The sequence below is a fragment of the Vicugna pacos genome, chromosome 17 (assembly GCF_048564905.1).
Source record: "Vicugna pacos chromosome 17, VicPac4, whole genome shotgun sequence".
NCBI classification, from domain to species: domain Eukaryota; kingdom Metazoa; phylum Chordata; class Mammalia; order Artiodactyla; family Camelidae; genus Vicugna; species Vicugna pacos.
The window spans coordinates 7,635,038-7,642,532 of record NC_133003.1 but is presented as its reverse complement, the minus strand read 5'-3'; the positions used below and the strand labels follow the sequence as shown (position 1 = coordinate 7,642,532).

Here is a 7,495-nt window from a genome sequence, read left to right as displayed (position 1 = left end):
TGTCTGTCCCTCTTTCTGTTGTAAGATGCAGGAGGTAAAGGACCGTGTCTGATTTTAACTCCAGTTGTCACGACAGAGTATAATCTTTTTTCTTTAGTCCCTGGCACATACAACATACTCGAGAAACAGTTGCTGAATAAGTCAACCAAGGGGCAATATTACACTCGTCCGTATTTCACAATGAAGAGCGTAAGTGACAGCTAGGAAGTGGCAGAGCTCAGATTAAAATCCACCTCTCTGGTTCCAGAGGCCGTATTCTTTCCACTGTGACCGTGCCTTAGTCAGCTCAGGCTGCAAAAACAAAACCACAGGGGGGCTTAGACAGCAGAAGCGTGTATTCTTACAGGCCTGGCAGCTGGAACGCCATGATCAAGGTGCCGCCAGGGTTGGTTTCTGGTGGGACCTCTCTTCCGGGTTGGGGTGTGGGGACGCCTTCAGGTGTGTCCTCACCTGGCCTCCTCCCTGGGCACAGAGCAGAGGGAGAAGAGGGGTAAATTATTCCCGGTGTGTCTCCCTGTTTTTGCGAGCACACCAGTCCTATCAGATTAAGGCCCCAGCCCCCGACCTCATTTACGCTGTGTTGCCCCCTTTTAGGCCCTGCCTCCAACTGCAGTCAGGTTGGGGGCGTCAACATACGAACTTGGGACACAGTTCAGTCCACAACCGATCGCTTTCCAGGGTTTACTGTAAAGACACAAAGATTTGGAGGAGCCTACCCTAGGCAGGTCTGTCGGCTTTCCAGAGTCTTAAAGGATTGCGCTTCATTTCTCTAATCCAGTAAGAGAGAAGGGGAAGAGAGAGAAATCTTGACGTAAAAGGTCTCAGAAACTTTGAAGATGGACAGTAGCCCCTCCACCCGGGGCTTGCTGGTGCCCGCCCTCACTGGTGACTCCAAACTGCAGCCAGACCTTATTATTCTTACTAATCACCGCATCGAATTCTGACCCACATTTTCCCATTCAAGGCACTCGACCCTCGGCTTCGATTTTCTGGTCTTCGGCAGAGGCCATCGGTCTAGTCCAGCCTCCGTCCTCAGGCTGACTGTCTTAAGAGGAGAGTGGGACGCGGAGCCCACTTCCGGCCCAGCCCGTGTGCCCCCTGCTCCGCGCAGCCTCCCTTCCCGCCTCACTCTGGTGGTGCCAGTTCCACAACCTCGGTTCACATTTCTGCTTTATGTGAGCGCCTTATTTGTTTTCAAACCTTTCTCCTTCCCTAGGCTGTGGGGCTTGCCCAGACAGGGGCCAGGACTCACTTACGTAATTCTTATTTTAACTTTTTTTTTTTTCAAATGGAGGGACTGGGGATTGAACCCATGACCCTGTGCATGCTAAGCATACGCTCTACCACTGAGCTATACCCTCCCCCTTCACACTTACGTATTTCTGCTGAGTCATAGGGTCTCCTGCAAGGAGCCCTGCTTGCTATCTGTTGAATCCGTGTTTTCCTTTTTTTTTTTTTCCAAGAAATAAAATTGTTTCATTTTAAGAATGTTTTCAATTAAAAATGTAGATAAGTGGTAATTCAGTTTCAGTTTTTATTTTTTGAATTTGTGTTTAATTTAAAGTTCATTCAGTGGGGAGGGTTCATAGTATTATTTACAATAGCTAAGACACGGGACCAACCTATGTGTTCACCAATGGATGAATGGGTAAAGTGGTGGTGTATATTTACAATGGAATATTATTCAGCCATAAAAAATGAAGAAATCTTACCATTCACAACAACATGGATGGACCTCAAAGGCATCATGCTAAGTGAAATAAGCCAGACAGATCTCACTAATATGAGGAATCTTAAAAAAACAAGAAAGCAAGATTATAGAAATAGAGATCATACTTATGGTGACCACAGATGGAAGATGGGGGCAGGGTGAACTGGATGAAGTGGTCGGAAGGTGCAAACTTCCAGTGACAAGATAACTAAGTACTAGGGATGTCATGTACCACATAATGACTATAGCTAACAGTGCTGTATGATTCATGTGAAGTTGCTTAGAGTATAAATCCTAGGAGTTCACATCACAATGAGAAATTTTTTCCTTTTTTCCCCCTTTCTTGTATTGCATCTTGTATTGTATGAGAAGATGGATGTTAACTGAACTAATTGTGGTAATCATTTCACAATATATGTAAATCACACCATCATGCTGTACACCTTAGACTTAGACAGTGATGTGTGTCAATTATTTCTCAATAAAACTGGAAAAAATGCTTAGTTAGGGAAGAATCTGAAATTTGCTTCATTCTTTTTTGAAGACTCATGTAATTAAAAAGTTGAGAATCTGCTTAGATGTTTGAGGACCACAGATTACACTGAACAATCCACCCTTAAAAATGAGAGAACGTTATCATCATAAAGAGCTCTGCCTTGCAGTCATTTCTGTAATTCTGTCTAACATTCATATTGTCATTTGATTAGTTAATCATCCATTTTCAAAGGTGTGAATGTGTTTTCACACTTCTGCTAAGACAGTGCTAACTATGAAACTATAGATAGCAATAGAGATTAATTATCTATTGCACAAGTTCCCACACCTTGTGCTTACCAGACAGAGGAAGAGAGAGCGCATGTCTTAATACAGGTGTGATTTCAAAAACTGGAAAAAAAAAATACTTAGTCAAATGAGTTCAAGGAGTACTTTCAATTGACCTATCTTTAAAACATTAACCACATTTACACTTTTAATTTTATTTCGTAAAACAATGGATCCTTTATCTATAACAAGATTTGTTTCCTGAGTGGATTGATTCATACCTTCTGTTTTAAATGAGTGAATGAAGTAGAGGCTTTTTATAAATGAATTCGTCTTGCATAGAATTAGAAAAAGGAACAGAAATTCTTTATCAGATTTTAAATATATCCGTAACTTCAGAAAGACAAAACCATAAACTTTAGACTTGTCTTCTGAAATTGAGCTCTCTGAGCATGCTAGTAACTCAAAATAACAACAAGAACTATTACTATAATTATAAAAGTTGATTCTGCAGCTACTCTCTGACCCTAATGAGGAGACCTGTTTTTTTTTTCCTTGTGATGAGAACTTTTTTTTATTATTATTATTTTTACTGGGGAGACCTGTTAATTTAGAGTCTGGTCCCATCTCCTTGGGGACTTGATTTTTCTATCTCAGGGAGTTGTGAGCTTTGATGTGCAGAGTATCATCACTGAAAAGAGGGACTGAGGGATAGAAATTTATCTGTAAACCCATTCTCTTTAGAAGTATAAGTCAGTATTGACACATATCAATGCCCTTCCAGTTTTCTGTTCACCATTTCTAAGTAACATTTATAATATCTAAGCTTCAACAATAAAATAAAATAATTTTGGTTAACAGTACTTTCTTTGTGTGTGTTTTTTGTTTGTTTGTTTGTTTATTATACCTTACAAATAATTTCTTTGCAACAGGATTCTTATAGGAACAGGGATGAATAATACTAAATATTTATAATATTATGCCTAATATTTACTACACACTAGACATTCAACTGAGCACTTTAAAATCTCAGTTAAATCACCACATATAATTATGAGGTATAACCAATAAGGCAAAGAAAATACAGAAATGTTAAATAATGTACTTAAGACTACATAACACTGAAAAGGCTTATAACTAAAAAGTAGAACATGGTTATTTGCTAGTTGGATGAAGAACAGTGACATTACAGTGATTCTTGTCAGTCTTCAAATGACATCTACTTTCGTACCATATGTGCTGTCAAGTCTCCCCAGTGAACCATCCTTCTGGCTTCCTTCCCAGGTCCTGTGACTTACTCAGAGCTATTAGAATGTGGCGGAAGTGGCATATTGTGTGTCTTCCAAGACCAGGTCAGAAGGAGCTTAGCATCTTCCGCTTTGGTCCCTTGGAACGCAGTCTCTGGGAGACCTGATGTCTGCCCTTTCTAAGTAGTTGGATGTTCTGAGACCATCCTGCTGGAGAGGGCATGTGTGGACACTGCAGTTAAGCCCAGACTTCCAGACAATCTCACCAAAGTGCGGCAGACATGGGACGAGGCTGACTTGGACTCTCCAAATCAATCCATTCGCCACAGCTGAATACCACTGAGTGACGTCAGTCAGTGTCACGTGGAGCGGAAGAATCACTCTGGAGAGCCCTGCCCCACAAAATAATGAGTATAATTACGTGACTCCTGTTTGAAGCCATCACATGTCGATGTGATTTCTCGTGCATCCAATGGTGCCTGGAGAGGGGTGCTCCCTAAGAAAACTCTTAAGTATGTGGCACTGGCTTTGGGATGGGCAGTGGGTGGATGCTGGTCAGGCTTTAAGAATACTGTAAATGTAAATTCAAAGCCCTCAGGAGGCCACTGCTAAGGATGTCTACGTCAGTGACAGAAGGGGTATGTGAAGATGAGCAACAAGCAGTCCTTGTTACGTGGTGGCACATAGTTAGGCAATATCGTTGCCTGTAGAGACTTGGAAAACAAGTCACCCATGGGCTTGGCTGTGGAGATTTCCAGGCGGGATGCAGGAAGTGCCGGGCTTCTCCTGATTATGATAACTTAGCAGGAGAAAGAGATGAAATAAGGAATGGCTAAGTACTTGAGTCAATTTAGAGGAACCATAAGTTATCCAGGACTCGCTGGGCTTGAAAATAAAACTCTTCTCCATCCCCAGTGACTCCCAGTAAAAGATTTTGAAAATAATAAATGGCAAGACCAAATCCAGAGCATCAGTGGAACATGGCCTCGGGGTAAATATCTCAAGTATGTAGCTGTAAGATGCTGTGTTAGGATCTCAGAAAGATTTAAGGGAAGACTTTTATAGACGCCCCCCTCAACTAAGTAATAAAGCTTTTAAGAATTTTAAAGGTTTTGTCCCATCCCAGCCTTACACGTGGCCCAGATGTAGAAAGGATTGTCTCAGAAAGAAATGTGGGTGTGGCTTTGTTTATTGGAGTTTATTATAAACTGATGTAAGAAACCCACAAAATTGTTAAAGGAATCAAACTGGTGTAGAATGAAAGAGACAGAGATAGTATGAAAAATTAATTTATATAAGCAGAAAGCAGCTTAAGAGAGCTACCTTGCTGCAAGCACAGACTTTTTTTTTTTATGGGAGACAAATGATGATTCACGGGGAGGAATCAAGAGCTCAAAGGTCAAAGCCAAGATCCAAGGATAAACCACTCACAGGATGCAGAAGTGGGCCCGAATCAAGAGGTTGGTGGCCTGTGCCTGGTGAATTGCAGAGTCGCTACAGACCTCTGACTTCTGTGTACTTTCTGTCCCCTCTCATTTTGTGCGGGGCTGTCTGTATGGTTATCCAATCTCTGTCTCGTGTTTTAGGGTGAGAAACTTTTCTCCTTCATTCCTAGGTCTCAGGACCCACAGAACTGTACCTGGTGACCTGTACTCAGATGAAAACACATGCCCACTTGTAAAGAATGCTCGCAGTGTTTTCATTCATTCTATCTCAAAATGGAACAAGGCAAATGGCATTCAACAGTGAAAGAAGCCAGACATAAAAGACGCCTTACTGTTTGATGCCGTTTCGATTAAGTTCAAGAACATGCAAATTAAACTGACAACAGCAGTTGCAGGAGAGGCTGGCTCCCCCTAGGGGATGAGGAATTGACTGGAAAAGGTTGCAAGAAATTCTTCCAAGGTGATGGAATATTGTAAAGCTTGGTCTGGGTGATAGTTACATGGATGGATACATTGATTGTGCTATCCCATTAAGGTTTCTGTAGTTTTACTGTGTCAATTGTATCACAATTAAAAATAAGTAAATTGGCATTGTACTGGGACATCTGGGTGTGGGAGACACACGTGCACTGAGAAATTTCTCTTAGCGACGTGCTGTTCTCTGGGTCAGTCACTAGAACGGTTTAATAGGGTTTCCCCCTCTCCCTTTGTCCTGTGTATTACTCAGAAGGAACTTCTGAAGTACAGTCAGTTACAATGTGTCCATTTCTGGTGTCCAGCATCATGTCCCAGTCCTGCATATATATACATATATTTGTTTTCATATTCTTTTTCATTAAAGGTTATTACAAGGTATTGAATATAGTTCCCTGTGCTCTACAGAAGAAATTTGTTTTTTTTTAATTTTTTTATATATAGTGGCTAACATTTGCAAATCTCAAACTTTCAAATTTATCCCTCCCCACCTCCTTTCCCCTCGGTAACCATAATTTTGTTTACTGTGTCTGCAAGTCTGTTTCTCTTGAACCAGCCCAATTCTGGACTCCATCACTTCTCATCATCACTCTTATTTTACAGTCTTTCAGTGTCAGCAGTTCCCAAACCACAGTCTAACAGTTCATAAGCCATTAGAGTCATAGTTGTTTATGGCTCTCAAGGGCATCGTGCGGATTAACTGCCTTTATAGCACAATAGCTTTTATCACCAGGAGAAGTAACATGACCTTATATATTAGATTATATTTTGTTTTCAGCTGGGTAGTCTGAAGTTTTGTTTCTTTCCTTTTTTTCTTTTCTTCCTTTGCTTGAGATAAAGTCACTGCATATTGTGTGTTCCAAATTTAAACCTGACACCTCAATAGAAAACTGACAAACAGGAAATGACTGAGGGAAGAGGCTTTTCCCACCATGTTTGATACCATCACACAGACGCTGTTTGTAAAATCTTTTTCTTTTCTTTTTTCGGGGGCACAAACGGGTGGGATGGGAACAACATCAATTTATACACTTATCCCTTTGTACCTAAGTTAATTTAAAAAAGGGATTGGACAATAAATACCGTCTCTTCCAGGACTTGCTGTGTAATTTGGTCTGGATCAGCACATTCTCGCCTAAGATTTGGTCCAGATACTCAAATTTGCTCAACACCCTTTCCCTAAAGAGTTACAAACCAATAATGATAATAAAATGCAATGTGGCCCTTTGGGGGGCATTTTCCTTACCCATAGAGAAGAGTAATGGAGCATCTCTGGGTTCTTCATTCCCCATGAAGGAGGCCAGTCAGTGCACTTGGAATGGGAGGAGGCTGTCCTCTTGTTGACTCAACTGGTGAACTTCAAGCCAGTCCTTGGATATACAAATATTTCCATCACTTAAACAAAAGTGGGACTGGAAATAGACCATGGTTTAGGTGTGAAATTCAGGATGTTTCATAACTAGCCAAGTAGACCAACCCAGAATTAACTTTTCAAATCAGAATTTTTCTGATAAGGTTAGTACATGCTCCTTATAGAAATGGAAACTCGACAGAAGCATATTTTTAAAAAGGTAAAAGTCTTTCCCTGCCCTCTGCCTCTCACCTTCGGTCCCTTCCCTGACAAAGTCATCATCACCAACAGTTTGTGGGATCTAACCATCCGCACATGGTTCCCATTTAAATACAGCTTGTATCTATGGAACAGTTTCTCTTTCTTTCCCTGAATGAAGCTGTTACTACGCGCTGGAACCTACAATTTATTCTGTTCACTTAAAAATATAATGTGGATATGCCATCTTGTTACTAGTAATGATTTACTTCTTCAAAAATGTTGAAATAAAAAATTCAGTGGTTAA

General features: G+C 40.9%; 1 long non-coding RNA gene across 1 annotated transcript; it reads right to left on the bottom strand.

Annotated features, from left to right (window-relative positions):
- Positions 1-302: 302 nt before the first annotated feature.
- Positions 303-7,044, bottom strand: LOC140686686 (uncharacterized). Its single transcript, XR_012060486.1, has 4 exons — positions 6,886-7,044; positions 2,546-2,596; positions 717-1,792; positions 303-462 (listed from the first exon to the last, which is right to left on the bottom strand). It is a non-coding gene; the product is annotated as an uncharacterized lncRNA (long non-coding RNA).
- Positions 7,045-7,495: the final 451 nt, after the last annotated feature.